Genomic DNA, 20,739 nt, shown 5'->3' with positions numbered 1-20,739 from the left:
CTGTCTCAAAAAATAAAATAAGTAAATTTGGCATATTAGAAAAAGGTGAAAGTGATGAGTTCAGAGCTAAAATCACAGATAGATTTTCTGCAATATCATCCCTTCTCACTTGGTAAGAGCTCCTTGTGGAAAATTCTGCAGCTGTATCTTGGCTCAGATACTACAAAGTTTAGTAGAAATCTGCCATCATTACAAGATGAATAAGTGAAAACCTGTGTACCGAGTATTTTATGCCTCTTGTATGGAGTAAGGTTGAATAAGAATTGTATGGTGTTGATCTAATTCTTCTTTCATATTTAAAGTGATATTTTGTTTTTAGAGAGAAAATAAAATCTAGAAGCTTTCTCAGTCCCTCTGCTATTGGAAGTGTGATGGGAACGAACTTCTGTCTGACAATCATATTGTCGTTATGTCTATATCATATTGCAACACTTAGATAACCTACGAAAGGAAGTTAAATGATGTGTAATGAGATATTTCCAGAGGTAATTATATCAAAGAAGAACAGATCTCTTTATGCAAGGGGATCCAGTAGATAATGCAAAACTATTAGCCAATAAAGTTAAGAATGGAGAGGGAAAAACCACAATGTGTCATTGAAAAGGATGCAAAATTAAACTTCAAAATACATGAAGATAACTAACATTACAAATAGGCAAATCAGCCAACCAAACCAAACCAAAAATAGATATTACAAAATGTGAACAGGTAGATATAAAAATAAACCAATCAACATTTTTGGAAATTAAGAATATGATCATTGAAATTAAAATTTAATAAGCCATATACAGTACTGTTGAATAAAGGAATAATTCAGTTTAAAGATAATAATAGGAGACACAAGAGTGTGGCATGAACATGGAGAAGCAAAATTAAACAGGAAGTATGTGACCATGAAGTGAATGCTCAGTCTCAGAGATCAGAGGCTTAAAGAATAGGATAGACTGAAACCTAAAAAGAAAGAAAAATAGTATCCCGGCATGCTAAAGAAAAGAAAAGTTCCTCAACACCCTTCTTGGTTATTTTTCCAATACAATACACGCTGAGTCCACCTTACCACATCCTGTTTGATACCAGCTTTATCAACTTTTCCATTAAAATAGTGTAGTCAATGTTGGACTGTCTGTATACACGTCTATCCCTTGTATAACTGTGTAATGGCTGAAATTGGGGAATTAGGGCAGAAGTATCAGGTAGCTCTAAGGATTGTTAAGGATCTAATATTTGAATGATTACCGGGGACACACAAAAAAACCTATGCAGATGACAACTTAGCACAGAGAGTAACTCACAAGTGCTACATTGTGTCCTTGGTTGACAAGGACCTTAAAAAAGAATCCAAAAGAATCCTGGAGTTCCTAACATGTACATTTCTAACCTAGATAAAACTCTGAATAGATGTCAGGTGACTATGGAGCCCCTAGGTTCTAACTCTTATATGCCTTTCTTCGACCAACTTTCTGTTGTTTCCAGTTCATTAAACATTCCGTAGTGTGATATGTAGCTTCCATTCACCCATTTGCTCTATTATGAGCTGAGTATGGTTAATTATGCTCACTTTCGTATGCTGTTTTGAAATTGATACTTTGTCTCACTTAAAAATTTTAGGCCGGGCTCAGTGGCTCACAACTGTAATCCCAGCACTTTGGGAGGCCAAGGCAGGTGGATCACCTGAGGTCAGGAGTTCGAGACAAGCCTGACCAATATGATGAAACCCCATCTCTACTAAAAATACAAAAATTAGCCAGGCATGGTGGTATGTGCCTGTAATCCCAGCTACTTGGGAGGCTGAGGCAGGAGAATCGCTTGAACCTGGGAGGTAGAGGTTACAGTGAGCCAAGATCACGACACTGCACTCCAGCCTGGGCAACAGGAGCGAAACTCTTTCTCAAAAAAAAAAAAAAAAAAAAAAATTTAAATAATGATCAAAGTGTACAAAATCCTAGGAAGAATATGTCTTATACTTTTTTCTGAGTTCTGTTGCACAGTGTGGTGAATATGGTTAATAAAAAAGTGTCACACATTTCAAAATTGCTATGAGAGTAAACTTCAAATGTTCTTAACATGAAAATGTTAAGTATTTAAAGTGATGGGTATGTTAACTAACTTGATTTAATTAATTATTTGACATTGTATCCATAGATTATGACATAACTTTGTAACCCATAAATTTACACAATTATAAATTGTCAGTTTACAATAAAAAGTGGCATGTTTTTAGAAAAAAAATATTCAGTACAAACAGAAGGCAGAGGTTAAAATATTTAGAAAGAATAAAAGGAAAGGAAGAAAGAAAAAAAGAAGAAGGAAAGGAAGGGAGACAGAGAGAGATGAAGGAAGAAAGAAGACAGTTTACAGACTCGGGAAATAGTTGAAAATTTACAAGATAGACTGCAGTGGCCGGATCTCAGCTCACTGCAAGCTCCGCCTCCCGGGTTCACGCCATTCTCCTGCCTCAGCCTGCTGAGTAGCTGGGACTACAGGCGCCCCCACCTCGCCCGGCTATTTTTTTTGTATTTTTTAGTAGAGACGGGGTTTCACCGTGTTAGCCAGGATGGTCTCGATCTCCTGACCTCGTGATCCACCCGTCTCGGCCTCCCAAAGTGCTGGGATTACAGGCTTGAGCCACCGCGCCCGGCCTCCACCACTTCTTTTCCCTGCCAAAAAATAGAAGAGAAGTAATGACAGGAGAGATAATGACTGATTTTTATGTTTTTTTCAAAATGAAGAGAGGAGATGTAAAATCAAAAGGATATCCAATTCCAAGGCTGGAGATTTTAAAGTTCACCTTAGAAATGACATGGTAAAATACAAATTTGAAAAGTTACCATAAAGTAAAACCATTTACTTACCAAAGAATAGTAATTGCCTTGGCAGCAAACTTTTTAGCAAAAATAAATAAATGCTAGGAAATACTGGTATAACATCTTCAAATAGCTGAAGGAATTCCACACTAGTGCAAACATCATGCAAGAGTAACTACATCTGGCAATGCTGGAGACTGAATTCTCTGAGAAGGTCTCCTACAAAAACACAACTAAATGATGAATAACACATTTTCCAGAGCATGCTGAGCTCCAGGAAGCAGGGGAAAGCTGTTCTCCCTCCCTCAAAAGGACTTAAGTAGCTGAAAGTGCGTGCTGTGAGAGGTAAGCAAGTGAGAGAAATGCGATTGCTCCTCAAACAGGTGGCTTTAATACGAGCAGGTGCCCTTCATACTACTGCAATTATACATTAAACTTTTGGCCGACAACGAAGTAAGGAAGCTGAAGCTGAAATGCCTATCTTAAGCTAGGATACCCTAAAAGGTCCAACTAGATCTATGATACGCCAGAGACCCTTAACAGAAACAAAAGCTGAAGAAAAGCATTCCCAATGTAAGGCCACACTATTCCCAGACCAAAGTCAATCTTAAGTTTCTAAATACTATCAAGCAAATAAGGAGACAAGATATCATGAATGAGGCAGTAGAAAAAAGAGAAAAAAAAAAAGATTTAGCCCATAAAAACCTTAAGATAATTAAATTGTCAGACGCAAAATGTAGAATAGCCAATGTAGAAAACATAAAAACTGAATTCTCTGATAGACCAAGCCACAAGAGACTTTCATAAATAAGCAGGGAATTCTAGAAAAGCAACCAAATGGAACTTCTAGATATTGAAAATATAATGGCTGAAATGAAGCAAACACTAATTAAAGAGGTTAAATAGCAGAAAAAACATAGCCAAAGAGGTAACAGTAAAGGTATATCTGAAATATTACCCACAAAAAAAGAGCAGAGAGCCAGGGGAATAGAAATATGAAAATGGAGATATATACATGTAGGATTGAATGAAAATGTTCAATCCAAAGTAGCGCTCTGAGTAGAGTCCTAGAAAAAGAGAAATGAGGGAATAGAAGAGAGGCTTGCCAATAAATGTATCAACTTAGGAAATTATGAGAAATTTATAAAAAATAGAACTACAAACTTTTAATCAAGAGGTAGAAAGTCTGAATAGCCCTCAAATTATTATAAAAATTGATCAATGCTGAAATAAAGAAAAATTCTAGGCCCAAGTTATTTAACATGCAAGCTCTAATATACTTTTGATGATATTATATCTTCAATCTAATATAAAGTCTTCCAGATAATGGAAAACTAGAGGGGGAGGATATTGCCCAAATCATTCAATGAGACCAGTATAACCTTGATACAAAGATATGATAAGGAGAGTTTAAAAAAAAAAAAAAAAAAAAGGAAAATGACAGGCCAGTCTCTCTCATTCATAAATATACAAACAAAAGTTTTAAAGAAAATATTGCCAATCCAAATTTAAAAATTTATAAACTACACGATCTACTAAGAGCAATTTATCATTATGCCAGAAATTCACAAATGATTTCTTACAAATAAAATTACAGAAAATGGAAGGAAAACCATATGACCATCTTGAGAGAAAAACTTATTTGAGAAAAAATAGACACTGATTCAGAATAAAAACTCTTTAAATTTTAAAACCTGTCAAAATAATTTGATAAAAAATAGACACTGATTTGGGAGAAAAGTTCTTAGCAAAATGAGAAGGGAAATGAACTTAATCTGATAAATGATATCTGCCAAAAGCCTACAGCAAATGTTATCATTAATGATGAAATATTGGAAGCATCACTTTCAAAGACAGAAATTTAGCAAAGAATCAATAGTTTCAAATTAACATTCAGTTAGAATGTCTAACTAGCAGCATCAGACTAGAAAAATAATGGGAAACTAAGGATGTGAAGGGAAGAGACAAAACATATTATTCACAGATGATATAATGGAGAAAACACAAAATAATCTAACTAAAATTTGTAGAAATTGATTAAAGTAAAGCTAGGTGGTTGGTTATAAGATTAATATGCAAAAATTATTTGTGTATTTATATCTCATCAAACAACAATTAGGAAAAAAGTCTTGTATAAGTGACATTTGTGACAGCAACAAATATTGTAAGAATGCTAGGAAGATACCTAAAAAACATTTCAAAACTTATATGGAGAAAATTATGCAAGCATTAAAAGATATTCCAAATGATAAACTAATGAAAATCTTTACATATCTGTGAATAAAGAGATACCCTTAATGTCAGCTCTTTCCTAATTGATGTGAAGAGTCAGTGCATTCCCAAGCAAAAACACCATAGGATTTGCTGTAATATTTGATAAGCTGATTCTAAAATGTTTATAGAATAACAGTGTCAAGTACATTCAAGACACTCATAAAGAAAAAGGAGCAGCCAGGCACAGTGGCTCACACCTGTAATCCCATCAATTTAGGAGGCCGAGGTGGGTGGATCACCTGAGGTCAGGATTTGGAACCCTGTCTCTACTAAAAATACAAAAATTAGCCAGGTGTGGTGGTGGACACCTGTAATCCCAGCCACCTGGGAGGCTGAGGCAGGAGAATTGCTTGAACCCAGAAGATGGAGGTTGCAGTGAGCAGAGATCATGCCATTGTACTCCAGCCTGGGCAACAAGAGCGAAACTCTGTCTCAAAAAACAAAAACAAAAACAAAACAAAACACAAAAAAGGAGCTTGGGGTTAGGGTTTCACGGCCCTGTGTCCTCTGCTCCAGGAGGTCTAGGTGATTCTGCCATAGCCTCAGCCTCCTTCGCTCTGTGACCTGCTGGTATTAGAAGATTCAGAGCTAAGACTCCAGGACATTCCTGAAGCTGAGAAATGGAACTGGATACTGTTGCTTGGAAATATAAATAGCAAAAATAGACACCCTATTACACACTTTCTGTAGGAGAGTAGGACGTTACCTTCAGCAGTACCTGGCTCCACATTGCAAAAGTACCTTCTGAGAGAGCAGCTGATCTTGACAAGAGGGATTCTCCCAGCACAGTGCACCAGCTCTGCTAAGGGACAGACTGCCTCCTGAAGTGGGTCCCTGACCCCTGTGCCTCTTGATGGGGAGAGACCTCCCAACAGGGGTCAACAGACGCTTCATACAGGAGAGGTCCAGCTGGAATCAGGCTGGTGGCCCTCTGGGATGAAGCTTCCAGAGGAAGGTGCAGGCAGAAATCTTTGCTATTCTACAGCCTCCACTGGTGATGCCCAGGTGAAAAGGATCTGGAGTGGACCTCCAGCAAACTGCAGCAGACCTGCAGAAAAGGGACCTGACTGTTAGAAGAATAACAAAAAGAAAGCAATACCGTCAGCATAAAATATCCCCACACAAAAATCCCATCCAAAGATCATCAGCCCCAAAGATCAAAGGTAGATAAATCCATAAAGATGAGGGAAAACCAGAAAAAAAGTGCTGAAAATTTCAAAAACCAGAATGCCTCTTCTCCTCCAAAGGATCGCAACTCCTCTTCAGCAAGGGCACAAAACAGGACAGAGAATGAGACTGATGAAGTGGCAAAAGTAAGCTTCAAAAGATGAGTAATAACAGACTCCTCTGAGCAAAAGGAGCATGTTCTCACCCATTGCAAGGAAGCTAAGAAACTTGTTAAAAGGTTACAGGAACTGCTAACTAGAATAACCAGTTTAGAGAGAAACATAAATGACCTGATGGCACTGAAAAGCACAGCAGGAGAACTTTGTAAAGCATACACAAGTATCAATAGCCAAATCGATCAAGCAGAAGAAAGGATATCAGAGATTAAAGATCAACTTACTGAACTAAGGTGTGAAGACAAGATTAGAGAAAAAATAATGAAAATGAAGGAACAAAGCTTCCAAGAAATACGGGACTATGTGAAAAGACCAAACCTACGATTGATTGGTGTACCTGAAAGTGACAGGGAGAATGGAACCAAGTTGGAAAACACACTTCAGGATATTATCCAGGAGAACTTCCCCAACCTAGCAAGATAGGCCAACATTCAAATTCAAGAAATTCAGAGAATGCCACTAAGATATTCCCCAAGAAGAGTAACCCCAAAACAAATAATCAACAGATTCTCCAAGGTTGAAACAAAGGAAAAAATGTTCAGGGCAGCTAGAGAACAACTCAGAATTAAGAAACTCACTCAAAACAACACAACCACATGGAAGTTAAACAACCTGCTCCTGAATGACTACTGGGTAAATACCGAAATTAAGGCAGAAATAAAGAAGTGCTTTGAAACTAATGAGAAGAAAGAGACAACGTACCTGAATCTCTGGGACACAGCTAAAGCAGTATTAAGAGGGAAATTTATAGCACTAAATGCCCACACCAGAAATCTGGAAAGATCTCAAATTGACACTCTAACATCACAATTAAAAGAACTGGAGAAGCAAGGGCAAACAAATTCAAAAGCTAGTAGAAGACAAGAAATAACTAAGATCAAAGTAGAACTGAAGGAGATAGAGCCACGAAAAATCCTTCAAAAATGAATGAATCTAGGAGCTGTTTTTTTGAAAATATTAATAAAATAGATAGACTGCTAGCTAGACTAATAATGAAGAAAAGAGAGAAGGATCAAATACATACAATAAAAAATGATACAGGGGATATCACCACTGATTCCACAGAAATACAAACTATCATCAGAGAATACTACAAACACTTCTATGCAAATAAACTAGAGACTCTAGAAGAAATGGATAAATTCCTAGATATACACACTCTCCTAAGACTAAACCAGAAAGAAGTCGAATCCCTGAATAGACCAATAACAAGTTCTGAAATTGAGGCAGTAATTAATAGCCTACCAACCAAAAAGCACCCAGGACCAGACAGATTCACAGCCAAATTCTACCAGCGGTACAAAGAAGACCCGGTACCATTCCTTCTAAAACTGTTCCAAACAACAGAAAAAGAGGGATGCCTCCCTAACTCATTGCATGAGACCAGCAACATCCTGATACTAAAACCTGGCAGAGACACAACAAAAAAAGAAAATTTCAGGCCAATATCCCTGATGAACATTGATGCAAAAATCTTCAATAAAATACTGGTAAACAGAATCCAGCAGCACATCAAAAAGCTTATCCACCACGATCAAGTTGGCTTCATCCACGGGATGCAAGGTTGGTTCAACATACACAAATCAATAAACGTAATCCATCACGTAAACAGAACCAATGACAAAAACCATATGATTATCTCAATAGATGCAGAAAAGGCCGTTGATAAAATTCAGCATCCCTTCATGCTAAAAACGCTTAATAAACTAGGTATTGATGGAACATATCTCCAAATAATAAGAGCTATTTATGACAAATCCATAGCCAATATCATCCTAAATGGGCAAAAGCTGGAAGCATTCCCTTTGAAAACTGGCACAAGACAAGGATGCCCTCTCTCACCACTCCTGTTCAACATAGTATTGGAATTTCTGGCCAGGGCAATCAGACAAGAGAAAGAAATAAAGTGTATTCAAATAGAAAGAGAGGAATTCAAATTGTCTTTGTTTGCAGATGACAGGATTGTATATTTAGAAAACCCTATCTTCTCAGCACAAAAACTCCTTAAGCTGATCAACTTCAGCAAAGTCTCAGGATATAAAATCAATGTGCGAATATCACAAGCTTTCCTATAAATCAACAGTACACAAGAAGAGAGTCAAATCGTGAGTGAACTCCCATTCACAATTGCTACAAAGAGAATAAAACACCTAGGAATACAATTTACAAGAAACGTGAAAGACCTTTTCACAGAGAACTACAAACCACTGCTCAAGGAAATAAGGGATGACACAAATGAGTGGAAAAAAATGTTATGCTCATGGATAGGAAGAATCAGTATCATGAAAATGGCTACACTACCCAAAGTAGTTTATAGATTCAATGCTATTCCCATCTAACGACCATTGACTTTCTTTGCAGAATTAGAAATAAACTACCTTAAATTTCACATGGAACCATAAAACAGCCTGTATAGCCAGGAGAATCCTAAGCAAAAACAACAAAGTTGGAGGCATCACGCTACCTGACTTCAAACTGTACTACAAGCCTACAGTAACCAAAACAGCATGGTACTGGTACCAAAACAGATACATAGACCAATGGAATAGAACAGAGACCTCAGAAATAACACCACACATCTACAGCCATCTGATCTTTGACAAATCTGGCAAAAACAAGCAATGGGGAAGGGCTTCCCTATTTAATAAATGGTGTTGGGAAAACTGAAACTGGATCCCTTCCTTACACCTTATACAAAAATTAGCTCAAGATGGATTAAAGACTTAAATGTAAAACCTAAAACCACAAAAACCTTAGAAGAAAACCTAGGCACTACCATTTAGGACATAGGCATGGGTAAAGACTTCATGACTAAAACACCAAAAGCAATTGCAACAAAAGCCAAAATTGACAAATGGGATCTAATTAAATCAAAGAGCTTCTGCACAGCAAAAGTAAGTATTATCAGAATGAACAGGCAACCTACAAAATGGAAGAAAGTTTTTGCAATCTACCTGTCTGACAAAGGTCTAATATTCAGAATCTACAAGGAACTTAAATTTGCAAGAAAAAAAACAACCCCATCAAAACGTGGGTGAAGGATATGAACAGATGCTTCTCAAAATAAGACATTTATACAGCCACAAACATATGAAAAAAAAAACCTCATCATCACTGGTCATTAGAGAAAGTCAAATCAAAACCACAATGAGATACCATCTCAGGCCTTTTAGAATGGTGATTATTATAACAGGAAACAACAGATGCTGGAGAGAATGTGGAGAAATAGAAACGTTTTTACACTGTTGGTGGGAGTGTAAATTAGTTCAATCATTGTGGAAGATAGTGTAGCAATTCCTCAAGGATCTAGAACCAGAAATACCATCTTACCCAGCAATCCCATTACTGGGTATATACCCAAAGGATTATAAATCATTCTTCTGTAAAGAGACATGCACACATATGTTTATTGCAGCACTATTTACAATAGCAAAGACTTGGAACCAACCCAAATCCCCATCAATGATAGACTGGATAAATAAAATGTGGCACATATACACCATGGAATATGATGCAGCTATAAAACAGAAAGAGTTCATGTCCTTTGCAGGGACATTGATGAAGCTGGAAGCCATCATTCTCAGCAAACTAATACATGAACAGAAAACCAAACACTGCATGTTCTCGCTTATAAGTGGGAGTTGAACGATGGGAACACATGGACACAGGGAGGGGAACATCACACACCAGGGCCTGCCAGGGGTTAGGAGGCAAGGGGAGGGAGAGTATTAGGACACATACCTAATGCATGTGAGGCTTAAAACCTAGATGATGGGTTCATAGTTGCAGCAAACCACCAAGGCAAATGTATGCCTATGTAATAAACCTGCACGTTCTGCACATGTATCCCAGAACTTAAAGTAAAATTAAATAAAAGAAAAAGGAGTGTGGACTTGCCCTCATAGCAAAAGCAGAGCTTATTGTATCACTAGATGAATTAAGACAATGTGATATAATTTCAGAGAAAACCAAACTGCTCAATGGAATGGGACGAAAGAGACCAGAAATGGGTCCAAACAACATATGAGAGAGCTGGCATTTCACATCACTGGGGAAATGAAGTTCTCTTTAATAAACAGTGATGGTTTTACATACATAAAATCAATTAATATGAATTCATGACTTAAATGTGAAAAGCAAAGTTTTAGAGATTTCATAAGTATAAGGGAATATCTTTATGAGCTATAATTCAAAGATTTTTAAAGCATTATGATGTTAACTATAAAAATCTTAAAATTCTACATTCTTCTTAATGATTCATACAAATATATATACACTAAAATTTTATTTAACCTATGTGGCTGCTTTATATGTTATAAGTCAGATAGTTTATAGATCATAAGGAGCTAATTTCAAAACATTTTTCATAAAAAATAATCTTGCAGTGGAAATAAGCCCAAAACCCAACTAAGAAAGAGAGTCCATGGATATTCAATAATCATTTCTTAGAGAAAAATAAATTAACTTGAGTGATATGAATAATTATAGAAAAATAATTAACCTGAACTAGAACTGAGATATTTATTTGTTGTTGTTTTAGTCTTAGCATCAAGTATGTATTTTCTTTAAAGGCCATTTTTTTAATCCTGAAAAATTTCAACTATAAATAAAATTCATCTCAACCCAAAAATCATTCTCTCAAACAAACTTGATTTAAGCAAGAATATAATAGGAGAAAAGTGATACCTACCTTCTTCTTCCATCATATTCAAAGCATTTTTCTTCATTATCAAATATTATAACTACAGGATTTGGATAGTCCCCTTTCGTAAGTCCTAGAAATTTTGCCTGTGCATTTTGCCCTCATGTTGGTTGAAAGCAACTGAATTCCTGCAGTTTATTAAAGCTTTTCTGGGTTGCTCAAAACATACTGACCACAATAATTTATACTGGATAATTTTACATCTAGTCCCTAGACATAAATTCAGGTAGTATATGTATACCTATGATTCTGCTGTTGTCCTTAGGGTTACACTGACTATGCCTTACCATGTAATTAGAAGGAATATGTTGAAAATAGAGTAATGAGCTCATTTCAAAGCTATGAGTCATTGGCATTAGTTATCCAATGAGTTTTGTAAGCAAAGTCATTTGTAGAAGGTATACAAATGTAGTTCTGTTCTATCTTATTTTTTCTACTTTTTACAGGGTCTTCCTAAAGTAGTGGATAGTCAGACAAATGCTCAAATAGCTAACTTTATAAATGCTAGTTTCCAATCTATTAATTAAAAAAAAAAAGAACACTTACCAATGAATGTACTTAATTCAAAAATGGTTTCTACCAACATTATTCTCAACTCTCATGAACTCTGGTAAAATGTCCCATGTATGCTTCTTTGAAATTTTGCTGTCTCATTACTTACACCAAAATCAATCTTTAGAAAAACAAAAACAGAGGGACAGCATTGATGCTTGGTCTAGCAGTGTGGATAAGTATTTTAAAACTAGCAAATACTAAATTAAGAACCACACAACTAATAGTTCAAAATACTATTGTTATATGCACCTCATCTGCAGCTTGCCTAATGATTTTCCAAATATTGAAAACCAACGGGGTTAGTGAATTAATGGTCATTATAATACCCCTCAGCACTCCTATAAACCATGTGCCCAGCTTTACCATATTTTACACACCAAGCAAGAAAGTCAATTATTTGTGACTTCTCTTCCCAGTGAGATCGCACTTCCTCAAAGGCAGAATCACTTTCTTTCCATTTCGCTTACCTTGCAGTGCCTCATGCCTGTTGGCTCTATGTATTATTAATTGAAAACAGAAAACTAAAACAGAAACTAAGGTTGAATTGTGACTTGAAACAATGGATGGAAGTAACGTAAGTGTGGAACTCTCTTTAATCTGACCCCCTTAAATTATTCTACATGCAAATGAACAGTTTTTAAATAAGTCTCCTTAGATGCAAATCACTGTCAGGTTCCATATGGCCACCAAATAAAATATTTCTGAGGCATTGTTTAAAACATCACGAAGTAATACATTGGAAACAAGTTTTAGTCTCTGTTTCTAAGATGAGTACACAAAAAGATTTTTATCAAATCATTTGAGTTATTGGCCTCTTACAAATAAGAATAATGCATTGGAATTTGGGGACTCAGGGGAAAGGGCGGGGGTGGCAAGGGATAAAAATTACACATTGGGTACAGTGTATTCTGCTCGACTGATGGGTGTACCAAAATATCAGGAATCACCACTGAAGAGCTTACTCATGTAACCAAACCCCACCTATTCCACAAAAACCTATTGAAATAAAATATGAAAAATTAAAAAGAAACAGTCACGGGAATGGTTTTACACTGAACAAGCACTTTCAACAAAGACTTGGAGCTTTGAGTCCTTTTTGAGTCAAATAGCTTAGTATTTTAGGTTTTTGTTCTTTCTGGTAAATATGAATACTCTCCCTGAAAAGGGTAAGTTGTTTCGTTTCATATCTTGCATCAGTGTCTTCAGAGTTAAAAGCTGTTACTTCACCTTTTTACTGAGTGATAAGTCACTGGGGCTTTCACCGGTAGCTTTGTGCTTCAGTAAATACCTCTAAATATAATCTAGCACTACCATCAGCTTACCTAAAACAGCACCCCTTCTATATAATTTCTCACATCTTCAAAGGAAACAAAGATACAGAAACTGGAGGGTACAGTGCTCCAAAAGATAGACTTTCCTGCCAGGCTTCATCAAACATCGTGAATTCTATAGACTTTTCTGTATCAATAGCTTTGTAAAATAAAAATCCCTCCATAAATAGGATGATAGTGAAAAGCAGGCAGGTTCTGTGATTGCTCGGCATACAATTCATTAGATTCTTGCCTACATTTGTTCAGCATCATTTATAGCTGCAAGAAAATCCAACAGCACCTCCAACAGCAAAGATAGGAACAGTGAGCTCTGGAATTCATGTCATGTTTATTTTGATAAGAGAACTATATTCATTTCAGTGAAATTTTGACAAGAAGCAGCAGCAGTGATGAGTTCATTTCCTTGAATTCTCTTTGTCCAAACAGCCTAGGAACTTACCTTTTCACAGAAAGACATTTCCGTGACCATTTTATTAAATTTTAGCTAAGAAGCAATGCTTCCCATTTCTCATACATTCGGGAGGTCAGTTTACATAAAAGCAGCTACCCTGAGGACTCATTTTTATGATTCAGCTTTTACTATTGTTTCCAAGAGCTGACATTAGCATGCACATTTTGAAGTCATTTTAAGTATTGTCTGTTAATTAACATTTATTTTATTAATGTAAAATTTACTAAATCATTCCTTGTTAGATATTCAAAATTTTAATGTATTCAAATGACTATATAAGATGCACAGACAGCTCACATTTTAAGTGTTAGTAGCAGCTAATCTTTCAACAAAATTGCTTCAGTTCTCTAAAATTTGTTTAGAAAATTTAGCTTTAATGACATCAGATTTAGTATTGAATCTGAAAGATAATGTAAATAAAGAGAAAGAAAAATAAAACACAGGCTGCAGAGACAAGAGAAGATATTTTGACCATAAGTACACAATTTCTCAACCTGAACAAACTTCGAGTCATGCAATTTGATATAAGTTGCCCCCAAGAAGAAAAGCAGTGAACAACCAGTAAGTATTTTCAATAAGTGAAAAATCTGTGACGTAAAATTAGAAATGTCTCAACTACTGACTAGGGTTTCAATGTCCTCGTATATCAATCATTGCAAGAAAATGTTTCCAGTTAGTTTTGACAAGAAATGAGTGAATATGTTCATTTTGCTATTATAACATATCTACAGTCTGAGAAATTCTGAAGCTATAATTTGGAGTAATTATTTATATTATAACCCTCTCAAGTTTATAAAAGGATTTATACCAGGGTTATTTTAAATATAGTAAACCCTGCAATGCATTAAATATTGACTCAAAGATTATTTCCTGTTTTGTCATGGGTCAGATACAAAGCTGATAAGAATGATTGATAATTTATCAAAAGTAAGATCTAGCAACTTGGAAAATAAGAAGTTGTAGTTCAATTTTCAATTTCATTTACAAATACTTTTCTCCCAGAGATTTATCTCTGTATAATGTGTTAGGATATACAGAATACAGAATACAATTAACTACTTAATTATACTCTGTATTTAGTAGTGTAGAAAAATTTTAGTGAACTTATTTTTATTATCTAACAACAAAGGAAATCTATGGGATATCTACTATGGGCCAGATACTAAATGGAAAGGACAGAAATACACAGGTGAATAAGACATGGACGGTATTGTTGTTGTAGTCACAGTTTAGTGGAAGAAATAGAAAAATGACTAGTAACTAAAGTACAATGTAAAAAGTGTTCTTTATATGGTGTTATGGAAGCACAGAACGGAAGAGGAGTCAGGGAAAAGTTGACGAAGAAAGGGTTTAGAGGTGGGTCTTAAAGGAAGAACAGGAGTTCAATAAGTAGAAAGAGGAGGAAGGTATCTCCATCAAAGAGAACAGCAAATGTAAAGGTGTAGTGATGTTCAAAAGCATGGCGTATGTAAAGAACAGGGAGGACTTAGGATATGACGTCCTAAACAATCTTGAAGTGCAAAAGAAACAAATTGGGAAGGGATATCAAAGGAAACCAGAGCTGGACAGAAGTTAAAGCAGCAAAGATAGATTTTATTCCAAAAGTATTGCAATAGGGAAAAAGTAACAGAATTGAGCTCCATTCTGAATACAACAAGAACAAATGGGGATTTACAGCCAAAGATCATCCCGCAGGCATGTGGATAAAAAATTACAAAGAGAAAACATCAGGGGTAAAGGGGATTCTGGTTAAACCAGCTCACAAGGATTCTTGCAGAAGGCAAGACAAGGTGTTCAGGTATTGAGGGTAAGGAAATAGGAATTTGATCAGATATCAAGGGTGGGAAAGTCTTGATAAACTGACCCAGTAGGAACCTTACTAAAACTGAACTAAGGGCTGGGCACGGTGGCTCACACCTGTAATCCCAGCACTTTGTGGGGCCAAGGCAGGTGGATCACAAGGTCAGGAGTTCGAGACTAGCCTGGCCAATATGGTGGAACCCCATCTCTACTAAAAATACAAAAATTAGCTAGGCGTGATGGTGGGTGCCTGTAGTCCCAGCTACTCAGGAGGCTGAGGCAGGAGAATTGCTTGAACCTGGGAGGTGGAGGTTGCAGTGAGCTGAGATCATGCCACTGCACTGCAACCTGGGCGACAGAGTGAGACTCCATCTCAAAAAAAAAAAAAAAAAAAACACCCCCAAAACAAACAAACAACAACAAAAAAACCTGAACTAAGTGACCCCAGGACAGAGTCCAAGGGTGAAGTCTAGTCAAAAAGAGGGCTCAGAGGAGCCTAACTAACTGGAGTCTTTGTCAGGGGGTTGAATAGGCTTTCCTGCTATACTAAAGGGTTTGTCCTTCATCATTTAACAACCAGGAGGCCAGGAAACCTTGGGAACAGAAAAAAATATATATAATATTTAGAAATTAAAAACATAGTCGTTTACATTAAGAACTCAGTCAATAGGTTAAAAAAATAAGCGTTAAACCCAGCTGAAGACATAATTACTTGCAAGATGGGTATGAAAAAATTGCCTAATATGCAGCCTAGAGAGGTAATGAGATAGAAAAATAATAAAAGGAGTTAAGAGACAAGGGGAACAAAATATGAAAATCCAATATACATCTAGACGGAATTGCAAAAAAGAAAATAGAAAGAAATATGGAGATGCAAACACCTGAAAAGTAATGTCTGGGAGAAGTGAGCTGCCATGCTGTGAGATGGCCTGTGGCAAAGAGCAATGGGATACCTCCAAGGGCTGAGAGTGGTCCCCATGAACAGTCAGCAAGGAAGCAGGGTCCTCAAGGCCTCCAGTTGCAGGGCTCTGAATGCTGGCAACTGTGTGAGTATAGCAGAGAATCCCAAGCTCCAGAAGGCGTATATCCTGGCCAACACCTGGTGGGTAGCCTCGTGAGACCCTGAGCTGAAGGTCCAGCTAAGATGTGTCTGAATTCTGACCCATGGAATGTATGAGATAATAAATCAAAGGACTTATATCCATGAAAGGGAGAGCAAACTTTTCAGCTGTGGAAATAAGAGTGGTGCGATACCTGTGGAGATCTCCAAGCATAGATGGATGACCACGAGTGGAGATGTTGGAAAGAATTGAAGCTTTCCATGAAAAAACAGGACAATAACATACCTCTAGGAACACCTTGATGTGTCTCACCAAAGTCTATGCATCTGTTTGAAAGCTTTGCCATGAAAGGCAGGCCGAACTCACATAGGTTCAGCATAGCCTTCTTGGTCACATCTTGGAAAAAAAATGCCAGTGTTCAACAGGTTATCCCAAAAATCCTGGAACATGCTTAGTTGTTTATATCCTTTCCACTCTGAAAATATTCTAACCCCTCTGACAGATTTGTCAATGACTATCAGAATGAACTATTATGTATTGAACATCTACTAGAAGTTATGTTACATGACAGTTTTCTTTCACATTAAAAGTATGATTAGAGCCACATTTATTCATGGGCATTCACCCCAGGATGTGCTGCATGTTTCATGGTCAAGATACCCTAATACTCTTCTAGAAAAACAGTGCAGCTTACCCATGAAAATCAGCTTGACTAGGTAGCTAAATTATGCGCATGGTTTGTAAATTGACTCCACACGATGCTCACTTGAAGCCAATCTTGGATCCTGTCCTAATAACTATAGAAGTGGGCCAAGGAGAGCTTCCAATATCAGAAATTGGAGAAGTGTCAATCCACATCTGGGATCTTCAGTGGGGTGTAGGATATTATTATTCAATATTACTCATTTAGATTTGCTGGCAAACATGACACAAACAGAAGCTGCACACATAGCGATCTAGTTAAGGGCATGGGCTATTTTTCTAAAAGGAAGAACAGTTATTGTCTATTTCAATTGTAACTCCTTGACTAGTAGAAGACATTTTAAAAATACACTGCATAATCATAAGATATATATGATTATTTATAAAATCATATAAGACACAATCACACAATAACAATCACCCATGCAACTACTTCCCCAGCTAAAGAAGAAGCTGACAATTTTTTTCTCCTCTGATATATAACTGTGAGAGTCTGAAAAGTGCCTTCAGGGAAGGTTATAAGAGTCTCCAAATAGAAATCCGTGTCAATTAAAAGGACAACACCTTGTGGAAACTACAGAACAAAATGTGACTGCACCGACTTGGACCCCATTTCTTTTTTTTATTTTTATATTTATTTTATTTTATTTTATTATCTTTTATTAAGACACAGTCTCACTCTGTCACCCAGGCTGGAATGCAGTGGCACAATCTCAACTCACTACAACTTCTGCCACTCAGGTTCAAGTGATTCTCGTGCTTCAGCCTCCTGAGTAGCTGAGACTACAGGCATTCGCCACCATGCCCAGCTAAATTTTTTGTATTTTTAGTAGAAATGGGGTTTCGCCATATTGGCCAGGCTGGTCTCAAACTCCTAACCTCAAGTGATCTGCCGACTTCGGCCTCCCAAAGTGCTGTGATTACAGGTGGGAGCCACCATGCCTGGCCCCATTCCTCTTCTCTATGACAACCACCTATCTGCTCTAGTCCCCAATTCAGCTCATCTTTTAAATACCAAACTTCTGGCAACTCAATGGAATAGCCCTCTTTGCCCTTGTGCCAATGTGGGCTACAGGTGCCTCTACTCATGCCAACCCAGCTTCCTCATCTGTCTCATGGCAGAGCCCACAGACCCACTGTCCAGCCCCTTGGTGTGGTTTCTCCCCATTCCATTTCCATCTGATTTGCTAAGCTCAGCCATGCCAGATTGAAGCAGTAACATCAAGAGTAATAGTGAAACACTGGAAAATTCCAGAAGAAATAAATCTTGGCTCCCAAATATTTAACATAGAGTGTCTCTAATGGGTATGTATTAGTTTACTATAGCTGCTATAACAAATTACTTCAAACTTGGTGAACTAAAATAACAGAAATTTATCCTATCACAGTTCTGAAACCCAGATGTACTAAATCAAAATGTCTACAGAGCCATGCTCCTTTTGAAGACTCCAAGGAAGGATCTGTTTCTTGCTTCTCCTAGTTTCTGGTGGATCCAGGCATTCCTTGACTTGTGGCCACATCACTCCCTGGTTATGTTATGTCTCCTCTTCTCCTCTTCTTCTCTTACAAAACTCCCTATGCCTCTCAGTTATAAGAATACATGTAATTGCATTTAGAGCCCACCCCTATCTCCTGGATAAGATTTTCCTCTTCAGATTCTAACCATGTCATTGATGAACATCCACAAGACTCTAGCCAGAACTTGCAGACACATATAAACTTAGAGAAAGCTACTGGATCTCCCTCCTGGAACCTCCCAAAAAGCTCTCCACAATCTGCTACTGGAAGATTATAACCAGCAAGTTAGTCCCAGAAGTAGTGCAATATCTTATAACATTCGATAGATCTGTTTTTCCAAGAGAATCTCATTTTACAAATACCTTTTCTGTCTGACTTGGCATTTAATGAGATAAAGATCAATCTTGGGCTTTTGCACTCAGAAAAAGAAGTCCATTTTAGTAGTGATAATCTAATAATAATAACTTATTATTATCATTGTTACTAAAATACTCATCTATTAATTCATTGTAGATACTTACTTTTTTAATGTTGATGTTAGAAAAAGCATTTAACCTCTGGATTCCAGTTTCCGCAGCGACTAAAACCATGGAACTAAATGCTACATTACAGGAAATAGGTGATAAACTAGTTCATGAAAAAAGACAAATGGTTGAAAAATATCCACAATTAATTTAAAAACAACTAAGTCTTGTATTAAAGAACATATATAAAGCATAATATTTTGAGATAACACGAAAACTAAGAAAACATCCTAAAAGTGCCCAAAGAAAAAAGACAGGTCATCTTCAAGCAAACAAAAACAGACTGTTAGAAAGCGGCTCATTAACAGTGGTAGAGGAAACAATGAATCTCAAGTGCTGAATTAAAATATTCAACCTAAAATTCAAGCTTAGCTAAATCATCATTCAGAAGCAAAGCAAAAGAAAAACATTTTTAGTTTTTTAAAAAATTACCACCACAAATGCTTATTAAAGAAATGATTAGAAGATAATTCAGAGAGAAGCTGAGAAATTTACGCTAATGAAGGAGGAGGATGCAAGAAATAATGATAAGCAGAGAAATCAGTACGCACAAGTAAATCTCATCAAGTATTGTCCAAAGCAGTGATCATAATCACTAACCTAAGAATAAAGAGCAGGAACAAACAAAATATTAAAAAGTGACAATTCATGTATAGCTATGTGCTAGAAATTCTTTCAAGTGCTTTAGGGAATGTGAGAAAGAGAGAGAGAAACGTAGTCTCATGGTTTTGAAAAGATGCAGGACACGCTACCCCAAATGTTTTAATTTGAGAAAACTGCAGAAGCAGAAAGGTCTCTTTGACCTTCCTCCACCCTTCCTCTCTGAGGCAAGTCATGAAATCTGGGAAGATTTTTCTGACCCTCCACTGAAGCAAGTTATAAGACCTCAAGTGAGAGGGACCCTCTCTATACCTAAAGGAAAGGGACATTCTTATTGCTGAAGGCAAAGCATTACAGAGAAGAATCTGAACAATTAGGCCTCGTATTATACATATATAATAAATATATATACACACACACACAACTGTATATAAAGCCTAATAGATATAAACTCTATATAGTTTATATATATACATTCTATATAGATATATAAGCTATATATATAAACTATATAGCTGGTCTCGAGCTATAGTTTATATATATTAGGCTTTATATACAGTTGTGTGTGTACATATATATATTATATATGTATAATATGAGGCCTAATTGTTCAGATTCTATATAGTTTATATATATAAAATATACTGTCTGTATATGTATTATATATAATATACTCTATATATGTATTATATATAATATATAATAAACCCCATATAGTTTGTATATATATTATTATATATATAATTATTATATATAATATATAATATATATAATATATATACAAACTATATAAACTAGAGTTTATATAACTATATATATAGTTACTACTAATATCCTCACTTATAGATGGTGAAACCAGGCCAAAAAATGACTAAATAACTTGTTTAAGAAATATCCTCACTTATAGATGGTGAAACTAGGCCAAGAATGACTAAATAACTTGTTTAAGAAATTACAGCTGGCAAATAGTAGACCCAGGATTTGAACGTATACTCCTGACCAGTAGTACCCTGCCCTGCTACTATGAGTTAGTAATGTAGAAGACACATCTAAGAAAATTAACCCAAAAAAGTA

The 20,739-nt window shown here is 36.3% G+C and overlaps 1 protein-coding gene and 1 pseudogene across 1 annotated transcript in view; one reads left to right on the top strand and one right to left on the bottom strand.

Moving 5' to 3' along the window:
- LOC105477532 (uncharacterized) overlaps positions 1–20,221 on the bottom strand; it is a 56,239-nt gene extending 36,018 nt beyond the window's left edge. The window contains exon 1 of the mRNA XM_071092483.1: positions 5,785–20,221. The gene's annotated coding sequence lies outside the window, so the exon portion shown is untranslated. The remainder of the gene's footprint in view (positions 1–5,784) is intronic.
- Positions 885–1,431, top strand: LOC139362073 (rRNA-processing protein FCF1 homolog pseudogene; annotated as a pseudogene).
- Positions 20,222–20,739: the final 518 nt, after the last annotated feature.

Source organism: Macaca nemestrina, chromosome 2 (assembly GCF_043159975.1).
Source record: "Macaca nemestrina isolate mMacNem1 chromosome 2, mMacNem.hap1, whole genome shotgun sequence".
Lineage (NCBI taxonomy): Eukaryota > Metazoa > Chordata > Mammalia > Primates > Cercopithecidae > Macaca > Macaca nemestrina.
This window is presented reverse-complemented; position numbering and strand designations above follow the sequence as displayed.